This window comes from Eumetopias jubatus, unplaced genomic scaffold, assembly GCF_037043125.1.
Source record: "Eumetopias jubatus isolate StellerSeaLion01/CBP00866 unplaced genomic scaffold, mEumJub1_p1.0 scaffold_13, whole genome shotgun sequence".
NCBI classification, from domain to species: Eukaryota; Metazoa; Chordata; class Mammalia; order Carnivora; family Otariidae; genus Eumetopias; species Eumetopias jubatus.
In genome coordinates this window covers 97,766,595-97,780,219 of record NW_028274819.1, presented here as the reverse complement: position 1 = coordinate 97,780,219, position 13,625 = coordinate 97,766,595, and positions in this window count along the sequence as shown.

The window sequence follows — 13,625 nt, the reverse complement described above, 5'->3', positions numbered from 1 at the left end:
TTGAGAGCCCTACACAGATTTCTGCAGTATTGTCAGGATTCTCACCATAGGTACCAACTTGCTCCTCATCGGGCGGACACACCCATCTCTGCTCTGGCTGGGAAGGAACGGGCTATAGTGCGAAGAACACAGAACTTGGGGCAGGAATCCCAGGGCCTCATGCACCTCGGCCACTAAGTCACTGGGAATGAGTCCTCATCTCTAAAGTGTGATGCACAGCATCTGCTGCGCTCGCTCCATGGGCTCAAACGAAACAGAATGCAAAAGCACTTTGAACGAGGGAAGATAAGATTTATGCATTGAACACCTGCTCCATGCCAGGTACTTCACCTGCGTCTCCCCTCCTTACTGATCACTTGACGTATGTCATCTCTTCGGTCCCCTCGGTGCCCTGATAGGTGGCTGGCTGTTCTCATCCCCATTTTAGGGATGAGGGACTGAGCCCTGGAGAGATTAAATAATATGCTCCAGGTCTCACGGGCGGGAAATGGGGAAGCTACAGCGTCCCGCAGCACCCACACCCTCTGGGAGCTGGTAAGAAATGCAGAATCTCAGGCACCACGGCAGATCTAGGAATCAGAGCCTGCATTTTAACAAGATCCCCAGCTACCTGCTCTACACCATGTGGGTTTCTGTCAAGTATTCAGATGCAAGCCCAAAATAAGGTGCTACAAGTAGTATAATCAATCATAGCATAATAACCTTTGGGGCAAACTCTCCCTGCAGGAAAAACTTGGGTTCCTGTTTCTTGGAATCAAATCTTACTTTCCCTGGCAGTTTATCAGGAAGTCAGAAGCCACAGCCCCAACTGGGATGCTCCAGCAGCCCGGACAGCCATTTCCAGCCCCACCCTGAGCCTGGGGCCGCTTCTCCTTCCTGGAAGTGAGGCAGAAAAAAAAAAATGCTGCTTGGATGATTCTGGAACTTGTTTCCCCGAGGAATTTCTAGCTGGGAAGGCAGGCTTTGAAGCATTTTTCCTCCCCACTTCATGCTGCCGGGGCCCCCACCGGGTGGTGATTGCCTGCTCGGCCCATCTTGCAGGAGCCCTGCTAAGTGACTTGATCTCAGCTCCCCACACTCTGCACTTGGCACTTGGAGAAGCAGGCCAGCTGCAGTTGCCCAGGCCTCCTGCACCCCTCTCATGGGAGCTTTCCAGCATTTAGCTCTGCCACAGCCTCCCAGCCAAAATTAACGGAGTCTCCCAGGGGCCCTCAAAGCTCTGCACCCACCCAAACACTCTGGCCCCCTGGCATTCAACAGCCAGCCAGTGGGGCGCAGAGCTTGACTCCCCTCCTCTCCCTCACTGTCCTCCAGGCTGCGGCTGGGCTGCTCCCAAAAAGAAGCCAGTCTAGGCTAGGGTGACAAGCCTTCCCTCTGCTGCTTGGTGCAGGGCATGCACCGTACAGAGGGACTGCCAGAGCACCATAGACGCCAAGCTTCACCTAGGAGGCTGGGGCACCTGAGCCTCCTCCCCAGGGAGCGAGGCCAGGTAGGTTAATCCGGGGGGTGGGTTTGTGGTGGCGACCATGTAGCCCAGTGATCCAGTGGCCAAGCATTGGAATTGGACACAAGGGTTCACGTGCAAGTGTTCGGCAGTTAACCTCTCCGAGCTTCAGTTTCCCTATCTGTAAAATGGAAATAATAATGCTTAATAGTACCTGCCTCACCGAATGAGGATTTCATGAAATCATGAATGTTCGGGATTTAGCAGATGCTTGACAAATAATAAGCACTTAATAAATTATGGCTGTCATTATTATTCAGTGGGCTTGTCCCTGCTGCAGAACATGCATAAAAAAGAAACTCAAAAATAAAGAAACAGCTTATAAACAGGAGCCAATGAATATAGTTGTTCATTCAGAATGCCTACTGTGAGACCCTACTGTGCTCGAGGCATAGGATGTGGCCCTGCCTCGGGAGCTCTCAGAGGGAAGGGGACCAGCGGTTGACATGCTTAGAAGACAGGGTGAGAAGTGGTGCCCTGGGGGGCATTTGACCTAGCCTGGTGACTGGGGAAGGGTTCTTGGGGGAAGGGATTCCAGAACTGTCCTAGAAGATGAGGTAAGGAAGCCAGGAGGGCCTGATGGATCAAGAAGGAGAAGGTAGAGTGTCACAGGAAGGAGGTGGAGGGCACTCAGGCCCGGGGGGGTTAGAGCACTTAGCACACTCGGCCCAGGGTGGGGTGGGGGCACAGAGCAGGGCCAGACCATGAAGGACCTGGGAGGTACGCAGGCCAGGGAGTGAATAATCCGAAAGGACTTTATCCAGAGCGCCTGGTGCACAGTAGGTACTTGATAAATATTTACTCTCGCTGAAGAAAAGATAATGCTAAGCCTCTGAAGGATTTTAAGCTAGGGAGTTACATGCTAAGAAACTCTCTCTGGGTGGCAGGGAGAGAGGCTGGCTGGGGGGAGACCCACGCCTAAGTCCAGGAAGGAGCTGACAGGGTGGGTGCAGGGGCCTGGGGAGCAGGGCACACGGGGCGGGCGGAACCGGCACAAGAAAGGCGTGGTGGGGTGGGGGTGGGGGGTCAGGCAGGACGGCTCTAGAACACATTGTGGAGACATGGAAAAACAATAATTTGGTAGGGAAGAGAAAGCTAGTGGCTACCAGTCTGGGGGAGGAGAAGCAGGCAGGAGGAGAGGGGGTTGTGTGTGTGTGTGTGTGTGTGTGCGCGCGCGCGCGTGTTGGGGGGGTGGTAGTAGGCATGTGGGAAAGACAGATTTGCTCACCCAGAATGTCCGGAAGAGAAGGACCATTGAAGGAGATGAAAAATCAGGACAGAAACGATTCCCTTGTGTCTGTCCCTGCGGCGTCAGCTTCCGGGCCCCTCCTGATCATCCTTCATGCATCGAGCACTTCCCCTGGGCCAGGCTCTGTGCAGGGATGGGGCAGGCAGAGAAGAAACATCTTGGCCCCTGTTCACCAGGCCCTCCCAGGGCAGGAATTGTTGATAGAGCAGTATCACCGCTCTCAGCCGTGCTATAGAAGAGTCTCGGAGCTTGTGACTGGTCTCGACAGCGTTTGGGACAAAGATGCTGCTGGAAGCTCCGTGTTTTGCTGATAAATATGGCAAGGCTTTCAACTAGGACATTCCACCACTCTGGAGGAAAGCGCCCAAAGAGCAGATTGTGCTGGTTAAAACCCTCCCTGGGGTCCCCAAATGGTTACACATGCAGGGACAAAGCGTCAAGGTGAGGAGTCAGAAAGTTATGATGGGGTTGGGGGTGGGAGCCACAGGCCATAAACGCTCTACACAGGTAGAAAGTAGCACACCCCAGATTTGAACCCAGGTTAATCCCAAGGTCAGAAGTCCCAGACACTACCTAGTCACCGGCGTTCACCACAGGTCTTTACAGAATTTTTTAAAGGGGTTCTCCAGGTGCATATGATGATGCCTCTCCTCTGCACGCGTGGAAACGCTGCAAAGGCCCACACTCCTCCTCCCCGCCTCACGCTGGCTGGCGGCCCCTCTCACTCCCCTGTGCCTCCTCTGCCCGTGTCCCTTCCCTCCGCCACGGAGTGGGGGCAGGGTGTGAGGGACACCCAGGACAGCCAAGCCGTTGTTTTGAGATTCATTTATTTTAATAACAGTTAAATCCCCTCGCTGAATGCCCATCCGCAAGCCATCGATATTTTAGGACTATTGCTCATCCCAGGATGGCAGAGATGGCCCCCTCCGTGTTGGAGGGTGGCTTCCAGTTAAAAGTTCATCACGGAAAATTTGATGCCTAATAAATTGGAGCCTTCCCTGCTTTAAATCATTTTTAAACCACGATTGCCGCACAACAGATAATTATTACAAACTGGTCATTTGTAACAGAGAAATCTCCTTAAAATGATTCCATGCTGGAAAGGCAGGTGGGGGGGTGCGGAGGGAAAGGGGTGGCGGAGGCAGGCGGAAGGGGCTGAAGGAGCCAGGAGGCTAAGGAAGGCTTGGAAAGGGCTGGGGGAGGCTCTTAATTACAGACTGATTATTTCTGGTGATTGAGCATGGAATATAATCAACTCAACATTTCCAGACCAGAGCAGAAAGGGTGGGGACAGTCCAGATGACAAGGGCTGAGGGACCTTCCTGATCTCTATTCTGAGCCCAGCAGTTGGCTAAGGGGTGGGCTGCAGATGGGTCAGAGGGACACAGCGTGGCACCAAGCCTCCCCCATCAGACTTCTGGCTAACCCCTTCTGGCTACCAGGGAGGTAGCTGCAACATTGCTAGGGGTTGTAGAGCTATTTGCTTCATCCATAGTAGAAAGGGACTGCAATCTTGTTGGAGCTGTGGCCGATGATCAGGAAAACAGGATGTGGGACCGAACTCAAAGGGTTCACATCTCAGCTCTGACCCTTGGGAGCCAGTACCTGGGGGCATCGATTCACCCAAAGTCCCCGAGCCTCAGTTTCCCAGTTTCCCAGTGAAATGGGCATAGTATTGCCCTCCCAGAACTGCAGGGCTGTGCTAAGGATCACCTAAGACGAGGTTAATTACTTTAGCTGGCATGGAACACACCCTGGAAAATCTGTCCCATCTAAATTTCCTGACAAAGACTGAAATGTGGAAAGAAGCTGCCAGGATGAAATTTCTTTCCTGGGAGAACGTTAGGGACAAGACAGGCACTTCTCTCCCAGGCAAGGTGTGGGGAGTCCTGGGTGGTCCTTCTCTGAGGCAGGGGTGGGGATGGCGGGGGTGGAGTCCGGCCCTGCCTCACCGGGAACCCGCACGTGAGGGGCTCTGCCGTGTTTTTGGGGTCAGGGGCTTCACTTTGCCTGCTGCTGCCCCCCTGGGATTGTTTACCCCTCCTCCACGGCCTGCTCCAGGAACCTCACTAGGTGCGGGGGGTGGGGGGGAGACACAGCCCCATTTCCGCTTGTCTGGGAGGCAGCCAAGGAAAGCTGCCTGGGAGAGGGGCAAGGAAATCCAGAGCAGCTTCCCTGTCTTTGCCCTCAGCTCTACGCCTGCTGAAGCAAGTGCCCTGAGCTCTTCGCCCTCGTCATCCGAGTGCCTCTGTCCCCAGCCCAGCCGCTGCGGTGGGGTTCAGTGCAGCCCAGGATACCCCCCCCCCTTGTTTCCCAGACTTCAGCCCCTCACCTTGGGGCTCAGCTCAGCTCAGGCCTTGGGGATCTGAACCAGGAGCTCCTTAATCCCTCCTTGCTCCGAGGAACCCTCCTGGGGAGGAGTTCCAGGCTCCTGCATCGTGGCGGGAACTGGAAAGAATACGGGTGATGTCTTAGTCCACCCAGGCAGCTACAACAACATGCCACAGACATTCATTACTCACCGTCCTGGAGGCTGGGAAGTCTAAGATTAAGAAGCCAGCAACTTTGATTCTTGGCAAGGGCTCTTTCTCTGGCTTACAGAGAACCACCTTCTGCACATCGTGGATGTCAAGACAGAGCTTAGGTCTCTCTTCCTCTTCTAATAAGGGCACTAATCTCATGATGGGGGCTCCACCCTCATGGCCTCATGTAAACTGAGTCGCCTCCCCCAAGCCCCACCTCCTAATACCTTCACATTGGGTATTAGGGCCTCCAGGTATAAATTTGGAAGGGGCACAAACATTCAGCCCATTACAGGTGGTCTCAGTCCTAGCAGGTTCTTGGGGGCAGGTGACCCCCCCATCCCAGGGGACAATTGCCTTCACATCTCCAGGCCTCGACACAAACAGTCAATCCCCTTACAGAGCGGGACCCCCCCCCCCCCACCTCCAGTTCTCTGTGAGCCTACAGAACCTGGGCAGGTAGCCCATAGGCATGCGTGTGAGGACAGATATGCACACACCCGCACTTGTCCTGTATCCCCCAGAAGCCGTCCAAAGGCAGGACCACAATTTCTCCCTGTCCCTAACCCCCACTCTGCCTACACATGGCAAGACCAATGCACAGGGACAAAGATCCTCCCTTGGACCAGACCTTCCCCAGCACACTGGGTCTGAGCGCTGCTTCCAACTGCGTGGCCTTGAGTAGGTCTCTTAACCCCTCCTGATGGGAGCTCCTCAGTCGTCCCTGAGGTCAGTCCTCCCTGAGGACTGGAGGAGGAGGTGTCCAGGCTATGCCTACCCCCAGGGTCTCTGCCTTGGGCATGCATTCTGCAGGCATGTCTCCGTGATTGGCCCGTCAGCCCAGACCCCTGTAGGCTGGACGGGTTCAGCCAAGAGCCCACATGCGGGGGCAGGAGCGCACAGAAGGGGCACACGTGTGCCTGTTGGTGGGACTGTGGGTGGCTACGCGGGCAGAGGCCTCCGTGGCTCCAAAATAGCTCTGCAGCGCAGTGGTGGCCAGCACCAACCAGTACGTGCGGTCCGGGATGGGCTGCCGCCTGAGGGTTGCCAGGGAGACCATGGCTGCCGGGGCCCCCAGCCACTCGCCTCCTTGCCATGGAGACGGCGAGCTGGAGGCAGCAAGTCTAACGGAACAGGTGGCCCCCGCCACGGGCTTTGAGAAACCTCAGCAGCTCCCACCCCTATCGCCGGGGGAGGGGGCGGCCTTGGGATCAATTTTCCGATTACAAAACCATGTTCAAATGTCAATTCCTTCTCTCTTGCTTGTGGGCTTTCTCCCTCCCCATCTCATCAGTCTATCCCTGTCCCTCTCTCCTGTTCCTGGCTTGCATTTCATGTTAGCACGACGCTGATCTTAGAAGAATGAAATTTGGCAGCCACCGAGTGCCTAATATGACCTCATCCTGTCTGGTGTTTTCGGGGAAGGACGCCTCCTGAAAGGCGGGGAATGCATGGGGGTGGGGCGCACAGGGTGACAGGCCAGGAAACCACGCTGGGGTGCTTGTGGACTCTCCAGATTTTAATGGGCCTCCTGCCCACACAGGGGTTGGGAGGTCTGGGACTTTTCTCCTCAGTCAGACCCCCGGAGCCCCGCTTATTTCCATCTCTAAGGAAGACCGGGAGTTTGGGCCAACTCTGGCAGTTTCCAGAAAACTCTTCAAACTTCTTCTGTAGCAACAGCACATGGGTTCCCTTCCAGGTCTTCTGGTTAAAAACTGGGCTAGGGGGCTCTACTGAGGTCATCCCATCCAGCCCTGGTCTCTCCCACAGTGTCCAGGAAAATGGCTGTCCCCTCCAGGGCCACCAGCCCTCTCTCACTGCAATATAAGTCCCCATCTGGGGGGTCTGGGCTCACCAGAGAGGGAGAGAGGCCCCTGGCATCTCCTCAAAATGAACACCCAGGCCTTCATAGGAAGAGGGACCCTTCCAGCTTCTCCCCATCTCTGCCCTTTACAGGGGCATTTTCCCATTAACTTTGTTAGTCAAGCAGTGTTAGTTTTTGGTTGTCTATGTTTAACATGACCCATTGACTATTTCTCCAGGTAAGCTGACAATGGAGAGCTATGACTCCTAGAAGTCACCAACCCACAGGGAAAAGTTCCTCTCAACAGCTCCTCAGGTCCTGACCTCTCAGCGGCCACCGTGCCCAGCCCCCTACCATCTTCAGCACACCCCTGGCCCTTCAGTTGGAATCGTCACCACACTAGCATCCGCAGCCCTTCCCCCTCCTGCTCTGGGTACCCGGTTGTTGGCCCGTACATCCTGCCCACTGGCCCCACTCCACCCTACCCTGGCCATCTGTCCATCTGTTGGGCTTGCTGACTTGTCTCTGCCTGTTTGATGTTCAAGCCGTCAGCTGTGACAATCATATCTGATCATTAATAATGCAATAATGGAACAGTGACTGGAGAGACACTTGGATAATCAGCTAGCGTAGGCTCATTAGTGGCACAGAACAATCACAGCGATGTAATAACAGATCCCAGGAAATTTCAATTAAACCTGGAACTTTGTTAGGGTTTCATTTTACTTTCAGCACAACGAAGGACAACGTAATTGCAATCAACTAAAGCCAATGCAAATCTCCAAAAGAGACCCCTTCCCCTGGGTATGCTAAGGAATTAAGTCTCATTCTTCCTTAGCTCCTGCCCGTCTTAATTCTGAGCCATTTAATGAACTCCTTCTCTGCCCTGAAGAATGTTCCAGCTTCGGTCCCTAGCTTCTCTTAACAACAGGATCATTCTGGCTTCTGGCCGTAGCGGTAAAGATGATGATGCTAGGATTTAGCATTCATTGAGTGCTCAACATATGCTGGGCATCATGCTAAGCCCTTTACATGGATTATCTCATTTAAAACTCAGTACAGTGTATAGAGGTACTCATTAATATGGTCACCATTTTACCTATGAGGTCACTGAGTCTCAAAGTTAAGAAAGACTCTCTGGGTAGCACATCTTATAAATATTAGTGGTGTGGCCAGATGCCCAAGCCAGATCCACACGGGTCCAAAGCCCACGATTGCTTGCTCATTCCTTCTCTCTCTCTCTCTCTCCCCTCTCTCTCTCTTCCTCCTTGTCTCAACCTTTCTCTCTCACTGCATTAGGTATTGGGGAGCCTAGAAAATTCAGAAAAAGAGTGGGTAACCCAAGCACTGTACTGCCCAACCTTCTCATGTGGGATCCTTGGCCTCCAGTCTAGAGTGGACAGCTGGGGAGATTTTAAAAGAACGGTTTCTGTAAATGCTGCCTACATCAAACCATCCAATCAGAATCTCTGGGCATGGCATCCAGGCATCTTTATTTTCCCAAGGCTCCTTCGGTCATTCTAAAGTCCACTGTGCTTAAAACCTCACCCAGTGCTTCTCTACCTGGCTGGTGGGGACACAGATCTGGGCCATTGGCCCAGCCCTGCACCCCATGGGTCTGAGAGGGAAAGTGAGTCAGAACAACATTTGTTCTGAGAAGGTGTGTGTTGACTCCCCTTCTATGACTTCAACTCCGGCTTCCATTTCCTCCTCCCCGACAGGAAGGGTTGGACCAGGAGGTCCCTACGATGCCTGCTAGCTCTGGCCGTCTAGAGGTTTCCTAGAACGGGCAACGCCATATCTTAAGTTCATGAATTGCCATGGGCTTCTAGGGGAGATAATTCAGGGCCAGGAGTACCTTCCCAGAACCCCTTAAGTCATTGTTTCTCTAAAGTCAAATCTCGATATTTCATACTTGCCCTTAAATCGATTCACTTTCACTTAAATGTTTTTAAAAACGAAATTTTACCCCATTATTATATATGGGAAGCCATATCCCCTGCCACAGATCAAAGGTAACCATAAAAAGTTTACCATTTAATTAATCTATATCATCAGGGGTGTGAGGAACAGCCCGTCTAAGCTCTGTTCTTCAAGCATGATCCTGATGGCTAACCAGATCCGGGTGACTGCATACTCCCTCCGCTCACTCCTATGGGTGTCTTGAGACACAAGATACAACTCGCAGGCTTCATGGCGGTAGAAGCTTGCTTCCTCCTCTCTCAGCTCATGGGGGCAGGGGCAGAAGGGGCTAATGGAGAGAAAGAGAAGTCAGATGATTGTGTGATGAGTGGAGGTACCTTTGAAACGTCCTTGAACTTCAAAGTAGCAACCTCTCCAAACTCCCAGGAGACTTTTCAGCCGCAAAGGGCAACCCAGAGTCCTGGGAGTAGAGACCACTTAGATCCATCTGGGCCTCCTGTCTTCATCTGCAACACTTGTTACAGACTTGTTACTTATTAAGCCTCAGCTCAGCACTCACTGGAAGGACTATGACCCAGCCCTGCCTTTCTAGAGCTCCATTCCAGCCCCAGGGCAGACGCATGAACAAAGGTGCATGCGGCACTTTGCTAGGTGCCGCCTCAAGGGGGCTGATTGCAGGGAAGGAAAGGAGTCGCTCAGCGCACCTCCACAAGCTCTTGCCTTGAACTCCTCCATCGGAACAGAGCCTACACCTTGCCTGCATGGAATGTGAGTCCGCGGTCTTGTCTGTTTGGGGTCCATTTATGAGTGGGAGCTTGCCTAGAGGTTAAGAGCACAGGCCTTGGGGCTGGCTCATTTTAGGATTTGTGCCACTCCAGGCAAAGTATTAACCTTTCTCAGCTTCAGGTTCCTTATCTGCAAAACAGGGACACTATAAAGATTATGTGATATGATGTCTGCAAAGTGCTCAGCAGACAGCATGACACAGCCCTCCAGAAACATTACTTGTAATTATTATTGTACTTTCTAATAGAAATTCTAGTTTTGGAATGGGACAGACCTGGATTCAAAGGCTGGGTCTACAGCTTGCTATCCATATGACTTTGAGCCTTGAGTTCTCATCCATAAAGAGAAGCAATTACAGTGGCTTGTCAGGCAAGGCTACAAACACAAGGTCCCTAATGCTGCCCACCTCCTACCCCTGCCGGGCGCAGAGAGGAAGCCACACGCCCAGCAAGCATGGGGCAAGTCTAGGCGAAAAGGTCAAGGTTCACCTGTATGCCCCCCATTCTCATCTACTCTGCCCTAACTCAGCCCAAAGTGGGGCTTCAGAGGTGCTGTTGCTTTTTTGACGTTCACTTTCATCACCACCCTGAGCCCCATGTCACTGAAAGGACAGACCCACCCTCCACAGCCAGATCAAGGCCGGCCACCCAGTGTGGACAACACTGTCGTTGACCATGCCAAGGGCCGTGTGCAGCCCATGGAGGAGGGGGCCGCTGCCCCAGGTCAGATCAAGGTGCAGGGCTGCAGGAAGGAGAGGGAAGGAGAAGGAAAGAGAAAAACATTCCCTCCTCTTCTCTCAATCCCCGATTCCCTCCCCGCTCATTTAAACCCTCAGCAGCTTCTCGAAACTCTACAAGGGGACACTGTGGCTTCCTCGCCGAAGACGGGTGTTTGAATTCTGTTTCTGCCTTTGCCGGGTGAACTTGGACGTCCCTGCTTAGAGCTGGGGAGGGTAGAGCTCTCCTCCAACCATCACTGTGAGCAGTAAATGAGAAATTTTCCGAGATGCAGCTTCTCTTCTTCCCTCTTTTCTCCTGCTTTGAACCCATAGCTTTTAAGAAGCTACAAGATCTTCATTTCCTCTTCCTTCCCACCTCTGAGCCCCCTTCTGTCTCCCAGGCCAGGACACCCTCACTGCCACCCACCTGGTGATACAGAAGCCATATTTCAGGGGTCATGAGCTCCTGGAACACTGGGACACTGACGGTGTCATTAATCATTCGTCCTCTGGGTGCAGCCCACAGTAGACCGAAAGGCCCCTTTCTCAACAACTGGAGAAGATCCCTGCCCCACCAACACTTAGGCCAGAGTGCATGAATAAAGACATCATACCTCAGAAGGGCACACGGCACTGCCTAGTGCTCCTGAGCCAGGAGATGCCCTCTCCGGACCCCATGGAGTCCCCATCCCTCTCGCCTGGCATTTCTGGCCAGAAGCCATCAGCCCGTGGTCTACTCTGCGGCATCCCACACTCCATGCAAACAAGAGCCGGTGCGCAGTAAAAACCCTCCAGCAATTACCTGTAGAAACAGGGTGGAGAGTGTTGGGGACAGGAAGAGGAATTTATTTATTTGTTCTCTGCGCTTAGAGTTGGTTTTTAAATTGTCCTTCTGTAGATAAAGGCATCTCTCCAGCAGCTCAGCCCAGATCACGGCAGCTAATCTGCATCCGGCAGATCAAAATAGCCTCCAAACCAGATGGAGACCCAGAGCACACCAGGAAAGCAGAACCGGTTCTAGTGCTGAACGTGGGGATTTAAATAGAGTCACGTGAAGCCTTTTTGGGATTTTTCTGGGACAAGAGGGGGTAAGGAGGGGAGACTGGGATTGCCAGGACTGGGAAGATGCAGGAGGAGGGGGCAGGAGTTAAAGAAGGAAAGCAAGAATTCACACTGGCACTTGCCCTATAATTTTCTTCCCACCCTTGAGCGGGAGCAACCTTCCAGGAGGTCAGGGTATTCATGTGTCTGCAGTGCTCAGAGGGGAGCAAAGGAGGTGGGGGCTTTGCGTGTTTCCCAGACAGAACAGGGTGCTGGAGAAGGCATGGCTCTGGGGCCAGACCTGCTTATGTTCTGCCCATGCAAACTTTGGATGAACTAACTGCTCCCTCGAGCCTCAGCTTCCTGGTCTGTAAATTGGGATTATGATGTTTATCTTGTAGGATTTTGACAAGGCTTAAGATAAGGAATGGGTATCTATGTCTTCCCCAAATTCATACGTTGACATCCTAACTCCCAAGATGATGGCATTAGGAGGTGGGCCTTTGGGAGGCCTTTAGGTCATGAGGGTGGAGCCCTCAGGAATAGGAGTAGTGTTTTTATAAAAGAGACCCCGGAGAGCTCTCTAGCCCCTTCCACCACATGAGGACACATTGAGAAGGCTTCCTGGCATCCATGAACTAGGAAGTGGGCTCTCACCAGACACCGAATCTGCCGGCACCTTGATTTTGGATTTCCCAGCTTCCAGAACTGTGAGAAATAACTGTTTATTGTTGAAGCCACCTGATCTAATCCAGGATTCCAATCCCGGAATCTGCCTCAGGGTTGGGTGTGTAGGGGGACAAGACAGAAGTCTGCCCGGTAGACGAGGAGAGGTTCCATTTGGGTTCTCACTGTCTTGACTCAAACTTCAGTCTCTTCTTGGAGCCAGCCTCCCACATCCTGGGGGCTCTGGTGTGCTTTCAGGCTGACAAATGGATGCTTACTTCCAGATTCAGGGTCCACTAGAGGGAAGGGGCCATGTCTGTTTTGCTCACCACTGTAACCCCAGGGCCAAGTACAGTGCCCGGTACATAGGAGACACTCAGTAAACATGGGCTGATGGAATGATGGAGCGAGTGAGTGATTCCGGAACGGGAGGAGAGCAGACTCTAACCAGAACCAACGACAAAACTTTGGAACAAGGCAAATGACTCTTTCAGGGCATTGTAGGAACTTCCCCAAATGCTCCCATCTGGCAGCTGCCCCAGCCCAGCCCCAGCCCAGCCCCAGCCCAGCCCTAGCCCGTGGTCTGTCTGACTCCCTGGCTTGAGATCACTCAGAAATGAACACAGGCCAACCTGCCCTGTCTCGGACTGTCTCCTCTGTGTTAATATAATCATCTGGTTTGGGGGGGGGTCTGTGTTCCTACTGGAATGGGAAATCTTTGGGGGCAGGGAGAGTCTTGGGAAGCTCTAATCTTGGGTGCCAGGCAAAAGGCCTGGCAGGTATTTGGTGGGAGGGCCGGCAGGAAAATGGCAGGGAGGGTGGGGGGGGGGCCAGGTGCTGCACCAGGTGGGACAGGGTTCCGGCTGGTCCTTGGGAGGGTCCCGAAGGCCGGCTCCCATGGCAGCCACAGCGCGGCCCATCTCGGGCTTGCCCTTCTGGCCTGCTCTATCCGCATCCAGCATCCGGCCCCATGGCTCACTGTGCTCCCCACAGCAGCCTGCCCTCACGCCCAGCCTGGCCTCCCACTCAGATGTTCATCCATGACCAGTCCCTGGGGGCTGCCAGGACTTAATCAACTGCCGAGCTGCTAAGGCTGCCTTTTTTCCCAGCAGTTCAGGGAAGAAATCCATACCGTTAATGGAGAAAATCTGGGTTGTGATGTGGAGACTGGGGATGGGCCCTGTGGCCCTGAGAGTGGTCCACCTGCTGGACCAGGATGATGGAGGGACTGAGTCCCGCGGGGAAGCAGAGAGGGCAGTCAGGCCCGAGGGCTCCGGGACTGGGTTGGGAGAGCAGAGTGACTGCCTGAGAAGGCACAGAAATGCTAGAAGGGGAAGCTGGAGTCCCAGCGAGTGAGCAGCACAGGTCCAGGTGTGCTGGGGAAGGGAGGGGGCAGAAGGCAGGAAGATGGG